The sequence below is a fragment of the Muntiacus reevesi genome, chromosome 4 (assembly GCF_963930625.1).
Source record: "Muntiacus reevesi chromosome 4, mMunRee1.1, whole genome shotgun sequence".
Classification (NCBI taxonomy): domain Eukaryota; kingdom Metazoa; phylum Chordata; class Mammalia; order Artiodactyla; family Cervidae; genus Muntiacus; species Muntiacus reevesi.
Genome location: NC_089252.1, coordinates 103,295,720 through 103,312,656, shown reverse-complemented (window position 1 = coordinate 103,312,656; position 16,937 = coordinate 103,295,720). Strand labels below are relative to the sequence as shown.

At 39.8% G+C, this 16,937-nt stretch overlaps 1 protein-coding gene and 1 non-coding gene across 2 annotated transcripts in view; both read right to left on the bottom strand.

Annotated features, from left to right (window-relative positions):
• The window catches only part of ERC2 (ELKS/RAB6-interacting/CAST family member 2), a 919,595-nt gene that overhangs the window by 349,440 nt on the left and 553,218 nt on the right, over positions 1-16,937 (bottom strand). The window lies entirely within an intron of this gene.
• On the bottom strand, positions 14,096-14,212 carry LOC136167958 (U5 spliceosomal RNA). The gene has a single exon (XR_010663129.1). It is a non-coding gene; the product is annotated as a U5 spliceosomal RNA (small nuclear RNA).

Below are 16,937 nucleotides of genomic sequence, written 5' to 3'. Positions count from 1 at the left end.
TGTCTCTCGTTTCTTAAATGCAACTAGTGAATAAAAATATACTTGGCCCTCACCCCCAGGCAGCAGCATTCCATTCTTTCCTCTCTGGCATATCTGTCAGAGAAGAGATGGACACTGCACCTCTGAGAAAGGTGAAGATCTTGCTCTTCTTGGCACTACTGAAAAAATTTTATTTCTGCCTTCATTATAAATACAAGACAATGTCTGTCACAGGAAGAACTGATTCTCCTGATAGCAGTAATTGGCATCAAAAATAACATGGGTCAGTGGTTGGTTAAGCCATCCCATTTTTGTGTCTTTAGACATCAGCCTGGCAGTAGGCTTGGTTGACTCTACCAATACTCCTGTGATACTGAATAACAGTTCTTTTCTTTGAGTATTCCCCCTGCCCAACCACAACCTAAAGAATGACTTAAAAGAGATAAAGACCAAAGAACTTACTCTGTGGCTCAGAAAGAACTTTGTGGCTCATCTAATACAGAACTCCATTCTTCATTAGCTCATTCACTCAGTCAGCACTGTCCTAAGCACTGGAGACTAAGACAGTCTAGGTTCTTCCAGAATTTACCTTCTAAAATGGGGATTTTGGACCCATGGTCAATGAATGTGTGTGTGCGTGCGCGCGCGCACACACACACACACACACACACAGTACACATATGGATATAGTGGTGGTGTTATGAAGAAAAATATCTATACCCTAGAGAAATGAAAATGTATATCCACATAAAAACTTACAGACAAATATTCACAGCAGTATTATTCATAACAACCAAAAAGTAGAAATGACTCATATGACTATTAACTGGTTAATGAATAAGATGTGATATATCTACTCAATGGAATATTATTTGCCAATAAAAAGAAATAAAGTAGTAATACAGATTACAACATGGATGAGACTTAAAAGCACTACGCTATGAAAGAAGCCAAACATAAAAGGCCACATACAGAGTTCATTTTTGGAATACCCAGAAAAGGCAAATTCACAGAGACAGAAAGCAGATTAGTGGCTGCCAGGGGCAGGGGAAAAGAGGTAATAAACAGTAACTGGTCAATGAGTATGAGGATGTCATGGGGTGGTGAAAATACGCTGGAATTAGATAGCAGGGATGAGTGCACAACACCTTATAAATACAAAAAAAAAAAATCACTGAATTGTAAACTTTAATTAGTTAAAAAGGTGAATTTTATATTCTGTTTATTTTAATTAATTTTAAAAATATTTTGTTATGTGAATTTTATTTAAACTCTAAAAATACTTTAAAAATAAGATTAGAGCGAAGTTAGAAAGACAAAAAGTAACAAGAAAGGAGCCATTTTAGCTAATGTGATCAGGAAAGCCTTCTCAGATAAGGTGACACAGAAATAGAAATCTGAATACAATGAGGTTACAGACCAAATAAATCCCTGGGACTTTGCTTTCTATTATTCCTTTTTCATTCTCTATCGCTCATCACATTTTTATTGTGGCAAAAAATATATAACACAAAAATTGTCATTTTAGCCATTTCTATTTACAATATTGTGTAACCATCACCACCATCTATTTCCAAAACTTTTTCATGGCCCAAACAAAAAACTGCTACTCCTTATTGTCAGGCCATCAATACAGAAAACAAAACAAAATTAATAATTTACAAAAGAAAAGGTAGGCATGGAGAGCACTTCTATCACGGTTTTGCTTCTCTTCTGTTCAGTAAACGGCTACTGATGATAATGGTCATACTGCGTCATAAGGGACACGCATTCTCTGTGTTGAGGATAAAGTGGTGGGGGAGGGGTGGAGAGAAAGATGTCTGGTAAAATTAGCCTTTTGGTAGGAAAAGCTCCTCCCTCATCACAAAACATTTGATTTATAAATATTTACTGACTTATAGAGAATGTAGACTCTTGTCTCTGAAATGTCCAGGAACCTCCCCACAACCATGTACTCTACAAAATGGACAGTCATTCAATCAAATTCAGGTAGAAAAAAATCCCAATTTCTGCTTCCCAAATAGTACATAACTTCAAAAAATTCAACAGAGCTATTTTTTCCATATTTTGGCATCAAATATTAATAATTGACAGAAAGAAGAGTACTTTTTTCCACTTTAACTTATATGTATGTATGTATATACACATGATAACTAAACCTCTACTTCAAAAATGAAACATACACTACTTAAAAACAAAGAAATGTAAAGATGGCTAAAATTTTACTAGCCTGAACTAATAAGAGTTGGCTCCTATTAAACAGCATGTTCAACTTTATGTTCTCATAATGTCATTCTTACTCTGAGCTATAACCCAGTTTATGCGTTACATGAATTTAGTACATGTAAGAAGGAATTTAAATTTATAATGCTGGCAACAGTAATGGATTTATACACTCTAAAATATAAGCTCTTTTTCGACATACTTAAACATACTTAAAACACTACTGATAGTAAGCAGCCACGAGGCAAATGTGTGATCTAAATAACTCTTTGAGCAAAAAAGTATTGCTAGGAGGCTCCAATGCATATCATAAAAGCACATCAATAACTATGATGAAAGTGAACACAGCTATCTCAGCTCTGATGGAAAGCACCCCAGCTTCAGCAGTAGGTGTATCCTATCTTAAAGCACTCTCAATTCACAAAGTGAGAAGGAACTTCTTGATTTAAAACACAAGTATCCATATTATGCAGCAAGATAAAATACTCTGCAATACAACTAGACTGAAAATAACAGAAATGCAATTCCTGGGTCTTCTCCCTTAAGCACACAGGGAAGCCTCAGTACCACTCTGTACTTCAGAGCCCAGGGACAAGATCCTCTTTTCTTGGCAGGCAAGATCAACACTCTCAATTAGTCCACTTGCTGATGCCCGTAACTGCCAGCCTTCCACCGCCCTTCCTTTCCCACGGCCCAGCTCCAGCTGCCCTGCAACCACAGTCCTGCATCTCTGGTTCACAAAGAACTGGCCTGCTCTCCTGGCGGCCCAGGTTACCCTTGGTGCCTAACCATGCTGCACCCAGCAGCTCTATTCCCTAGGTATAGTCACACAGCTCTCCCAACAAGCCCTTAAACACTGACCACTCTCCAAAAACCCCGGGCTCCTCACACACCTTCTCTTTTGACTGTCCCTACTTCAGATGGACAGACTGCAGCTCTTTGGGGGTACACTTCCTGGGTTGCTGGGGGGAAGCTGAAGGACTTCTCAGCTCACTGTGCTCAGTTCCATGAAGTCATTTTGCCAACAAAATCATTTATTTTTATTTTTTTCCCCCTTTTCTTCTTCCCTTCCACCCCACACCCATCTCCCACCCTCTTAGAGTAACTCTAAACTGTTTTAGAACACCTTCGTTCCTGCAGAGCTTCAAACAGCAGCAGCAAAGTTTAGAAGTGTAGGGGCTGCTAAAGCTGTCTTCGCTGCTGTCCGTGCCACTGGGGCAGAGGTGTAGAATGACCTTACGTCTCCAGGCTCCCTACCATGCCAGACCAGCCGGGCTGCTCCTAATGAATAACAAATGGACCTTCCCGACGCATTCACTCAGGACAAGCTGCCATTACAAGCCGTTTTGTTTTTTTAGCGTTGTGGTAATGTATCATATTGCTTGGCTGGATGTCATCTCTGAGAAGGTCACCAAAGGTATGTGCACCTTTCTCCTAGACTCCCTGCCAACCCGCTCACACCCCATTACCACCGTTCCTTTAAAGGAAGCCATGGCAAATGTGGACACACTACACAACACCTCTGTTTGGACCTATGGAACCAAAATACGTAGGTCCCCTGCTCATAGATCCCACTTATCAGCTATAAACACTCCCCATTTTGTAAGAGAAGCTCCTCAAAATAAGGTACATAGATCTTTAGCATGGATAGAAGACAAGTCACAGGAGTCACAGGGACAGAACTGAGCTTTTAGAATTTGAGGTGTCTGTGTATGTGTGCAGAAATGAATGCCCTTTATCCTGAGCTAAAAAAGCAGATCTCGATTCAGAGTAGAAAAGGATTGTTTCCAAGCCTCCTACTATTCATCTTCATTTCACAGATATTTAAAGCATGTATTATGTTGCTATGGACAATTAGCCTTTTATCCAATTTTACTTGAGAATTTAACTCTCCCACCCGAAGGTTTTAATTATACCCTCAGCCCCATACTTAGGCCTCGGTTCCTGCAGCTGGAAATCTGCCCCAGTGATGTTATAACCTTGTTAATGTAACAAAAGAGGAGTTTACTTAAAACTGGACTGACTATGGACTTAAGCCAAATTTACTTGAAAGAGGAAAGAGTCTGTCAAAAATCCTATAGTAAACACGGGAAAGCAGCTCTTTCATAGCCTTCCCTTAATTCACAGCGACAAGCAATTTACATGTAAGTGGATTCATATGCTCTACCAAGAGGCCGCCTCTCCAAGCTGGGGCCCTGTGAGCTCCCCCCATCACCCAACCCACCTCCCCTTTTTCTTGTCTTTCCTCCCTTTAAGCTTTTTTATTTTTTTTTTCCCCTTTCTTGGTATGTGGGGTAGGCTTTTTTCCTTAGTGTAACAGCATAAATCCACAATGTTTTAATCGCCCCCAAAGCATAATTAGGGCCCTCTAAACATTTACTAAGCCAGTTGCTCTGAATAAAGGCAACCTAAATTTTCAAAATCCACTCTTAGATGTGACTGTTGTCCTGTCAAATACACACTTTATATTCTGTTGAAGCCTGCTTATGAAGAGCGGAAAAAGTCCCCTGCTAACAAGGCAAGAGTTGCGAGCCTTAAGTGGAAGCTGTTGATCAAATACCAGAGCCCACGTTTTCCTCTGTTGCCAAAATCCTGCAGGGCTTCTTGCCTTCTACTGTTAATTAGATTACCTTTTTTAGTCCACACACTAACAAAAAACATACATTAGACTAAACAAGATATGACAACAAGGAAGGCTTGAAGGGGGAGCCTTCTGAGAAAACATTAAAGAAAAACATCACTCTTAATATCACTGTACAAAAGGAAAAAAAGAGATTGCAGGTAATTTCAGTCTGCAAGGGGGGATATCCTCAACATTTTAGAAGCAAAGACCAAAAAATTAACTCCCCACAAGTAGGACAGCAGTTTGCTTTAGTTACATTATTTTCAACTATGCTCTTTGACAAAATCCATCCGCAGCAAACAACTGGCCAGCACTCAAGTTTCTTTCATGCACATTGAAAGTTTAATTAGTTCTAACTAGATCAAAAGTTGTTTTTCCCCTTTTGGCATGTATCTGTATCATTTCTGTGCTATTTGGAAGCTGCCAGACATCAAAGGCAGATCCATCATTCTTGGGGAACCTCCATTCCTTGGAGGCGATTCCAGTCTACCTCTCCTTCCATGCTACTGGATCTCCTGGCAGCCAGGGGCCACTCTGGCGGGGCTAGTTCCACCTCAAGACATGCATACAGCTCCTTCTCACTCCTCCAGAACGCACCCAGCACAAAATGGCCTAACTGTTCCTGAGAATGCCCTGAGAAAACCCCAGACAAACTATTACCATATGGATACGGCAAATCCCCCCCACCAATGGAGAACTGGTGGAAAATATTCTAAGACTGAGAGAGTCCAGAATTTGGCATCATTAAGGCCTTTAACAGCTCATAATATGGGGACCTATTTCAGTTGCACCAAAGTTAGCCTAATTTGTTCATCCTTTTTCTTTTTTCACAGTCCTTTTTGCTATTTATTCCAGTCTCTGGTTCTAAGCTTCAAATGCAATTAGCAGGTTACTTAGGTGAAGAAATCATAAAGCCACTCCAGTATTCTTGCCTGGGCAATCCCATGGACAGAGGAGCCTGGTGGGCTAAGTCCACAGGGGTCACAAAAGAGCTGGACATGACTTAGCAATTTAACAACAGGCAAACTTACCAAGAATCTTCTTCTTTATATAAGAGCTTAAAGGTTACAAATGCCCAGGCTGAAGGCAAGGGTGAGCATCCCAGCCCTCTTCCATATCAGTATGTACCTTAGGCAAGTCTACTTAGCTTTGTTGAGCCTCAGTTTCCTTCTCTGAAACCTGGGAAGAGTGTCCCTTCATCAATTTTTTATAGGGAGTAGGAAATGTAAAGCACTGAGCCCTGTGTTTTACAGGCCAAACATGCCTAAAGGGTATGCTTAGTTAGTGTTAAACACTAATCAAAGTAACCACTTCTCTAGAGTATATAGTCATAGTGTTGCTTGATCTCATCTTTTAATCATAAATGTGAGATTAGTTTAAGATTCTTTTATTGATTATTTCCTGTGTGCCAAGAATGAAACTAGGAGCTACTTATGTAGACTACATCTTCTCCTGTTAGAGTGGCAAGGTCTATAGGCTCTACATTCTAGCTACATCTTCACCAGCTCAGAGTCCCTGGCATCTGGGAGAAGTTATGTTACTCACTTCAGGCCAGTAATACAAGGCTATCCCCTTGGAAGGGGATATACCTTCCCATAGGTGACACTGTTTAGCACATATTCTTCCTTCTGATGAAATACAGATGTGATGACTGAATCTGCAGCAACAGTTTTGTAACATGAAGAGAAAAGCTAGCCATGACAGAGGATGAAATAGAACAGCAATAGTAAAATACTGTACACTTTCTGGCTACCTGCAGACTTACTGTTATGTTAAAAAAATATTACTCAATTTGAGTGTTTTCTGTTAGGGCAGGTAAGTATATTTCTAGCTGATGCCTACCCATTTTTCTCTTTGGCCTAGAAGATGTGGCTACAGAGAAAAAAGGGTTTCTGGACACCCTGTGTATCTGCCTGGACCTATTTAAGGGAGGATTAGATGGCAACTTGAGATGTAGAATGTCTGCTGCCCAAACTCATCACACTTCCCGTTCTAGCGGCCCCACCACATGCTGCAGGATCACACAACACAATTACTAAATTGTGGTTTTATCACTGTCTGCAATATTTTGGCTTCCCTCGGGTTCCGAAATATTATGTTTAAAAATCTCCATACGTGCCCTTGGTTGTGTTCCAAAAAGTAAAGACATTATTGGTGAGCATGTGCCTTCCTAAGAAGCACTGATGAGAGTACATCTTGAAGTGAGCACATTAATGGGTGTCCTTTAAACCCTCCACTTCCCATTTTCCCATTAGAGCCTCCTTAATTTAGCACCCCAGGATTCTACTTAAATACCTTCTTAGTCAGGATTAGGGGAGCAAAGGGAGACCACAGGGCCCTGACCCTGACAGTTCAAATTGTCAGCGCCAGGAGACTGACACACTTTCTCCCCACTAATCCTGCACTGCGTGGCATGGTCTCAATTTCAGAGAAACCCGAATGCTTATACACTTAGCCAATCCCCAAGTGATTCAGATAAACTCAGTATTGAATAAGTGAGGCATTTATGTATCTTGAATATCTCTACTTGCTTGATGCCAGGGCCTCAATATTTTGATAAAGTGATGACAGGAAGAACACAGAGAACAAAAAGTAAAAGCAAAGAAAATACTACAAGTACATGGAAAAGCTATGAGCTGCTAGAATGTATTTTGTATATTACAGAGGGAATACATGTCTATAAGGCCATTTTCAAAATGTAGATTTTAGAGGCCAGATTGGTTTTCCTTCCTCTTTCGCAGAAACTGAAGCAAATTTGGGCTCAGGATATCCAAGGGCAATTTCTAAAAGCTACTTTGAATTGTCTTCCTCTTGAATCTGCCAAAAAATTACACTGCAAAGGACTTTAAAAATCCTTTTTGTCTGTAGCAACACTGTCAAATAGAAGTACAAGCCAAATTTTCAAGTAGCCACTTTAAAAATAGGTAAAAAGAAGCAATTGAAATTATTATTAATCTTTTTATTTAGCCAAATTTATTCAAAATATTATTTCATGTATAAATATAAAATTAATACTGAAATAATTTGTATTCTTTTTTTCATAATAAGTTTTTGAAATCAGGAGTGCATTTACATTCATATCATACCTCAGTTTGGACAAGCACGTTTCAAATGCTCAGGAGTCACAGAAGGTCCATGGCTAATGCACTGGAAAGTATTGATCTATATTCTTCTTCCATACACACATACATACATGCATACAGACATACATACACACAAATGTGCATGCAAACACACACACACACAGAATCAATAGGGCAAATGCTATCATAATAGCAGAATAACATGTATCAACCTTTGACTCCTCCTGGCTATTCCACACATTTAGTGAAGGGGGTGGGATACAAATCAGCACAAGGTAGATTATAGGCTAATCCAGATGAAATGGCTGATATTTAACTATTTTTGACCTAAAATATCGCAATTTCAAGTAGTTCAACCTAGTATTTTTAACTCAAAATTTTCATGGAAAGGGTCATGGTGATGTCCAGCACTTAGACCCACAGTAGCCTCCACAGCAGGCCAATCATTGTCATGAGTAGTTTCTGACTGCAAAAGTACAAACCACTATATTTCAGGTCCAAGTGCAGCATTTAACTAACTGCTTAAATGTTTAGCTCCTCTTTTATAGACTGATAAACAGCTCCTACAAGTCCAGATGAAAGACGTATTTGATCAAAAAGCAAGGCACTAGCCAATGATAGGTATTCTTGACTACCTGCCATGTGTCACTCAAGAACAGTGGCTGCAGGTGCCTAGAAGCTCATCACTTTGTGGCCTGATAAGTTCCTCAAATTCAGTCTTTGTAAAATCATTTCCACAGCCACTATTACCACCACTATCACCATGTTGTCACCATCATTATCTCCAACATTATACCATCACCACAGCCATGACTACCATGATCCTCTTGTAGTCATCCTTATCACTACAACCATCATCGTCCATCATCATCACTACCAACACCCCTATCACTAGCATCACTATAACTCCTATTTAATAAGTCCTTACTGGGTTCCTATTACCTACATCCCTAAGATACTTTCATCCCTTCACCCACTGGACTCCTATCAATCTTTACGACTTAGTTTAAATATCACTCCTCAAAGTCCTCCCTACCTCACAGGCTAAATGAATTGCTCTCTCACCTCTGTGGAATCACTGAAAAAGTACATGTCTAAGTTATAATGCCATGACCTAATTATGCAATCTTCTCTGTCTGCTTTCAGCTCCCAGCACTGACTCAGAGAGATGTCATAACACTGTGCAGAGCTCTACACTTTTAATAGCTTTATTGAGATATAATTCACATACTGCACAATTCACCCATTTAAAGTGTACAAGTAAATTAGCTATAGTATATTCAGCTGTGAACCCATCACTACAATCAAATTTAGAAAATAGTTAAACCTTGTACATAGTTCCAAACTAAACTATAAGCATTCCCTTTACCCACAGTGACTGTACATGCACTATTCCTACCATATTCAATTTTTTTAATAAAGACTTTTATACTAACTGGAGGATAAGAAGCATTGTTCCATGTAAAAGAAAAAACTGAGAGAAAGTAGTAGCAGTAAAATCATGACTATGCCAAATGTATGCAAAGGAAAAGAGATTAGAAAAAAAATCGAAACTTCAAGTCTTTTTCTCAGGTAAATGCTTTCTTCCTGATGCTAGTCAGGAGAATATGCTAGTGCATATTTTCACAATATGCACGTTTAATTTCTGTTTTTTAAAAAGTTTTATTTGAAATAAGTGATTCTTGATTTTTCAGACATGGAAAGAGATATAACATCCATACTATTAGTCACTTAAAAAGGTCACACAGGAGAAAGTATTTTTATAATTACAAAGCCCTACTAAAATATTATTTACTACTTTTAACAATAACGCAATGAATCTATATCATCCAATCTATTACACTGTTAAAATATGTAGCATTCACAGAATTTCAGATCTAGTACAGATAATTTGCTGTATTCATTTGACTCTTCCATGGGTCATTTGACTCTTCCATGATGATAACAGATGACCTTTTCTCTCCTGTCTTATTGACCCTGTGTACATTTTAACATATTATAGATGAATTTAAGTTCCTTAATCTTTAAATGAAGTAGGCTGTATACCTCTAGGTCTTATCAGGAAGCATGAGTATGTGTGTGGTCTGTACACAAATACACGTGTAGAGTTAAACTCTGTATCTCCGACAGGCAGGCATAGACCCTGCAGGTATGGCAAGCAAGAGATTATACAACCCACATCTAAGATGCAGGAACATCTGCTGCATTCCTGTAACTGGTTTCTTGACTGGATTTAAGAACCTTTTGAGCCTTTAGTTGATCACTTCTGCTCTGGGTGCCACTGAGACCCAAGGAAATGATGCTAAGACAGTTCATGAGACAGGGGCATAATTCACTCAGTTGGCCAAAAAAAAAAAAAAAAAGAAGCAATCCAGCTCTCCTCTCCCAGCTGATTTTAGAGAGCCCTTGCCTCGTGGACTTTGGCATCAGAGGTTAAGGCTCTCCTGGTCCTCCACTGGCTGCTACTCAATAGAAATACCATCCTATTGTGATCATTATTATGTCTTTAGCTAATGAAGCTTAAAGAAGAAAGCGTGTTTTCAGAGATGCTAAAGGGCAGAGGCGCGTTTTGGTTGAAGTCAGCCTTGGCAGGAATCAAATCGCTTCTTCCTAGGTTTTATATCCTTTTGGTAGGGTTTTTTTTTTTTGTATTATTTCAAAAATTAAAATAATAAAACATTCGGCTATGCAACGGAAAGCTGTTCAAGTCTGCTGGCACGGATTTTCCTATATATACTGTTAGTTGTATTGAAAAGCAAACTCCAAGCTGGAGTTTTAAATCTTTTCCACACTCAATATCTCCTTGAAAAATTCCAGACCAGTTCTGGGAACCCCTTTCATTGTGTATCTTATTTTTTTAAAAAATCCTTTCTTATTATAAACATATAAATTATTTCTGATACCATCATGCAAGAAAGGTAACGCTGAAAATTTCATATCCAGTTACAGCTGGCCAATGTGAATGTAAACAGTGTTACTATACATTGTGTAGATAGCATCTCCAATGGCAGCTTGCGAAAAATGACTTGGGTTAGTAGCCAACTTTCAATGACCACATGTCACGAAGAATGTGAGAATGCAGGGAAAAGGGCACTCTAACCTGCTTGGAAGGGAAACTATTTGTTTTAAGGTAAAGATAAGGTTAGGAGGCAAGGGCACTGTGGTGTAAGGTTAGCTATTATTGCTTACTTATGGGAATGACATTTTTGATCCCCTCTCCCCATGGAGGTGGACATTTTTCAGCAGAATCTTCCAGAGCTGTTTGGGTTCTTAGCAGGACCCCATCTATTTAATTGTTGGCCATTTAAATACTGTATTTGATTTTAAGTCCCATATGAAATACTCCTCCTATCCCCCTTCATTACCTGACTCACATCTCTCATCCATTAGGTCTCATATCTGCACTTTATTCTTCCTGGAAGCTTCCTTAAGCCCCCATGCTTCCCACCAATCTGGATTCAATGTCCTAATAACGCCCCCAGGGCTTTCCTTATTAGAGTTTTTCCTCCATCTTCCTCATTAGTGTATGAACCTTACTAGGTTGGAACCCTGTTAACAGGGCTGCACTCAATGCCCTATCCATAGAAAGTGTCCAGTGACTAATTGTGGAATACACAGAAAAATAATCCATAGAATACTTAACGGAGATGGGTTAGACTATTAAGGGTCCTCTAAACCTGCTAGAAGAAGACAAAGAAGGACTGGGGACTTTGGAGATAAGAAGATTCTGTAGCATGGGGGTACTGAGAACAGGACAAGACAGAAGAACAGTCTTAAATACTCAAGAATCATTAAGAAGGACTAAAAGCTTATGTGCCCCCAAAAGCAAAATGCAAAATAATAAAAACGCAAGAGGGTGACATGACAAATAAAATTATTACAGTGCAACAAAAGGCAAATATTTAAGGGACAGTTCTCTGTTGAGAGAACACTGATAAATAGATTTACTAAGAGTTGCTAAATATAGATTGGTGCTAAGTGTTTTATATGTATTAGCTCATTTAATCATCAAGAGAAACTCCACAGGCAAGGTAATGTCATTTATACATTTGTCAGTGTCACAGTGCAAGAAGAGTAAATGGCAAGGCAGAGATATAAACCCAAGTCATCTTTCCTTTCAAAGCCCAGGCTCTTGACCCTTGTGCTAATATATTCCTCATAAATCCTGATGCTGGGCAGAGGTTAAAGGACCTCTTTCCAGAAATGCTGTTGCAATTTAGGGAGCATCACCAGATGAGAGGACAGGCTAGGTGACACGAAACACTTAAGTTTTCATGATGACATACTTAATTGTCATCATGTAGTCTTGCCTGGCTCAAGGCCAACTGCCAACCAAAATGTGATGGATATAAAGTCTGTTTTGGTGTGAGACCCTAACCTTCACATTTCCCTGTCCTTTTGGGACACCTTCTCTGCCCACCTTCTATTGTAAGTGGGGCAAGACTGTTGCCCAAGTTCCTGGCCCACCTGTTATGCATTCCTGAATCATTCCCCTCTAGAGCAACCAGACAAACATCTGGCTCAACTCAAAGATATACCCTGGTAACCTAGTTGAGGGAGAAAAGGGCAAAGAAGATGTTCAGAGATGGAAATCATTCTGCTCCTCCCTCAAATCACCCAGGTTGGATGTACAAGATCCATCCTAATAATTAAAACATTGAGACTGGAGTTAAGCTCTGGGGAGATGGCGACTGTGCCTGAGCCATGAACAGATCAGCATCTAGTGCAGTGGGAGAAGCCTACCTCTTGCTCATGAATTATGATTGAATTAATTAAAGAACAAATGCCCTAGAGCAGGGGTCTGCAACCTCTGGGATCTAATGTCTGATGATCTGAAGTGGGACTGATATAATAATAATAAAGTATACAATAAACGTAATGTGCTTGAATCATTCTGAAACTATCTCCCCGACCCCTGTCCATGGGAAAATTACCTTTCACAAAACTGGTGACAAGTGCCAAAAAGGTTTGGGATGGCTGCTCTAGAATAACTGAAGAAAAAAAAAATTCCCAAGGAAATGGGGGTTTCTGGGAACAAGCAGAGATCATCATCAACAAAAACAGTGCAAGAAGCAAAATACTTATGTTCAGGCCTCAGTAGAGATTTGGGAGTTTAATCTTATTACAAAGAGAGCTTAATCTCAGCTACATTGTCTGTAGAAAAGTTCCATTAATCAATACCAAGAACCCTTAGGCATAAAAATGTGACTAACCATTAGTTTATGGTCACCCTTCAACAAAAGTTGTCTGTTTTCATCAAAATCTTTAAGAGCTGCCATTCAGTCAAGAAATTGAAAAGACACAAGACCAAGAAAGACCTGTCCTTCCAGTCATGTGTAGAAATGTCAATAATAACCAAGAGGTAACAAAAACTCTACCATGATATAATCATGTCAGTTCTGACAACATTGAGACATAAGCATAAGCCAGGGTGAACAGAGCCAGAAATCAGTTGAAGAATGTGTCAGGTGGTATAAATTTTTCAAATTTCCCTATATAATACCACTAAATGGTCCATTTTGCAGTTTTATAGCAACATTTAAAAAAATCAGAATCTAAACCTCTCACATTTGGATTCCAGTGAGTTTCAACTTTATGGGGGAAAGCCTTCATTAGAATTCTCCTCCACCTTAAAGTGTTTGTAATTTGCTGTCACAAATGTTTATCTTAAAAAAAAAGAATGTTTATATTGAAATATTTATGAATGAAATGATATAATGTCTGGGATTTGCTTCAAAATAACCGAGGGATAGGAGTGGGGAAATGTGGGATAGGAAGGAAACAGTACTGCCAATGAGTTGAGTAATGGCTGAAGTTAGGTGAAGGGTATGCGGAGTTTCATTTTACTTTTGTATGCAATTGACATCTTAAAAAAAAAAATAAGGTCTAACAGAAATTTACCCTAGCCCATTGGGCCATCAATTAGACAAGAGATGATTCTCACAGGAATACACCTCTCTGTTCCATGGAAGCACGCTGTCCTTTAAAGAAAGATAAAACCTAGTTTTTATTAATACTAACTTATAGTTGTATCTCATTTGGGTGTTTCTCCTCATATGCCAGCATGGGTTTTACATTAAAAGGCAGGCTATTCAAGGTACTTTTTAAAAATATATTATTTAGCAGGGAATTTTCAAATGAACAAAATTCTTTAAAATTCTCTAAATACATGCCCTTGATAAATTCATCATTCCAAATGAGAAGCGTATCTAACTTTGATATATTCTTCATTGAAAGACCTTCTCCATGGAAAGCTTTAGTAAAAGGTGAAAGATTTATTCAGCCCGAAAAGAAACCAGGATATGAAAGGCCTTCTAAAGAAATCAAAGTCTTCACAGGAAAGTTTCGGAGCTATTGAGAAAATAGTTGTTCCAGAAACATAAGATGCAGGCAATGCCCACATATGAGAGCAGATTATAGAAAGTTCATCTTGAAATCAGTTCCTAGAACTAAACAGTATATGTCCCCAAAGAAAATGGCCCTGAATTATAGACAGGTGTCTAAACTACCCCACTAAAGACAAAGATAAATGACATTGTTAAATAGTGCGAAAGGTTCCTTTCTAAACTTTCTGAATCTACCCAGTCTAGGACTGCCTGCTTCCAGAAGGCCTACATGTTGGGCATGGGCCAGTTTAAAACTTCACTAATACCACTAACACACTGGCTCAAGGCTCACAGTATCCCAGGAAGGTGGTAGGTTGCTAGTCCAAGGTGAGAAACTATAGGTATATACAGGCTAGGAGTAGACTAGAATTTCTCATTCAAGGGACATTTTGCCTTCAAAGGGGACTTCTGGAAATATCTGGGGATATTTTTTATTGTTGCAAATGGAGGTGGGGGATTGTTCCCACCATCTACTAGGTAAAAGACACAGATGCTATGAAACATAAGACAGTTCCCACAACAAAGAATTAACCAGCCCAGCATCAGAAGGGTTGCCATTAAGAAACTCTGGACTAGAGCAATAGTTGCCACAACAATTCCCTCACAGTCCTCCTGCATAAAGGCATGAAAGTGCTCAGGGAAACAGAACACAGAGCTGGTAGGAAGAAGGGGAAGAGAGGGATGCCCATCTCTACCACTCCAACAGTTGATCTAAACCTAGTCCAATAAACTCAGCTCCTTATAGGTCTCTTGAAAACTTCCATTTCTCTCCATCTCCACTGCCACCATCCTAGGATAATCTCTTCCCACCTCAAAAACTTCAGTAGCTTCCTAGCAGTATGCCCGCATCCAAACCTATGCTCCACACAAAAGCCTCTGTGTGCTGTGGTGGTCAAGCAATGTGGCAAGACTACAGGGCAATTCTGAGAGGCTCTGACCCTACCTGGGCTATGTGACCCTGGGCTGCTTAACTTCTTTGTGCCTTTGTTTCCTCAAAAGTAGTATGAGAATGACAACAGTATTTATCTTAGAGGAAGCTATGAAGATACTAAGTTCATATTTACAAAGGTCTTTAAAAGTTTCTGGCACATGGTAAGTACACTGTAATTGCTTTTTATTATTTTCAAATAATAATCTGATCATGTCACTTCACCCGCAGTGGGTTCTTGTTCCTAGGATAAGTATCAATAATCTGACCACGGCCCCCATGGGTGGTCTGGCTTCTGCCATCCCTCCAGCCTCAGTCAATCCTTCTTTCCCCCTTGGTCTCTGTGCTTCCACCACACAGGCTTCCTGTGAATTAAGTAAAAGCATGTTGCTCCCTTCTACCATAGGGCCTTTGCACAGGGAATCTCCTCCTCTTAGAATGAGCTCTCTGACCTGACTCCACTCACCTATTCTGCCTCTTCAATTTAGTGAACTCTCACTCACTCAACACTTCATGGTTTATCCTGAGGGACCCCTTCTACTACCTTTAGGATGCTCTCTTCTCTCCAAAGATCTTTCCTTTTTTGCACACTCATCGCAGGTGCAATTCTACATTCAACTTTTTAATCCCATAACTGAACATGAAATTGTTCACTCGTTGTCTCAATAAACAACTGTGACTTCCTGAATCAGTTGTTTCATGAATGAGCTGAGTCAATGTCTGAACAGTGATTGAATCAATGAGTAGCCATGCTGAGCTTGTACCTCAGTCTGGAGGGCTACATTAGAGCAGTTGCTGATCAAAGATGCAATGCCTTTAACTTCATGGGAATCCCATGGGAATCCCAAGTGCCTTTAACTTCATGGGAATCCCAAGTGCCCTGAGCCTGGCTGTAAAGATGTCAGAGCCTGGAGGCAGCTGACTTGTGCTGTAGCCCAGGACTTCTAGAATGCTTTCTTTCCTTCCATCTCAAGAAACTCTTCCATGTTCAGTCAAACCAACTTCCCCAAGCCTAAAGAATATGGAAGGGGCATTTATTCCTTGTATATGGCAGGAGCAGAGGGCTGTTTTCACTAGTCCTAAGACTGAGGCTGACTCTGGGAACATCAGCTTTGCATCTTTCTGGGATCGTCACAGCAGCAGTCATTTGTATTCAAGTGTCATTCAAAAACCAACTATTTTTATAAAACCACAGAATGACAGTTTTGTTTTAATGTTTTGACTGTAGCATCAAGTATTCTGCTTCTTTTTCCAAAATTACTTACCATAGGAATTGTAAACATTTTTAAACAATGTTTTCTTAAATCATCGTAACAAATCTCACACCTGTGACTACAGCACCATGATCTTCCCCACTGCACTGGTCTAGATTTGGCCAGGAACAGAATTCACCACAGACAGATCCAATGAGGAGACTTCAATGAAAGGACTACAGAGGAGAGGAGGGCAAGGATAATAAAACAAATGTGCCGAGGCACCCCGGAAATGGCAACAACGGGGTGGCTATTACTACACCTTGGGCTGAAGGGGCAACAGGAAATATGAGTTAATCCCAGTGCCAATGGGAATTACGGATGGGGCACTGCTAAGAGGAGCTGCAGTCAAGGGGAGAAGTCCCTACTGCCAGAGGTGTGGCCCCACTACCAGTAGGGAACAGGGAGGAGATGCTCTAGTCTTCTTATCTTCCCCCCCTCTCATCGGGCTTCCCAGGTAGC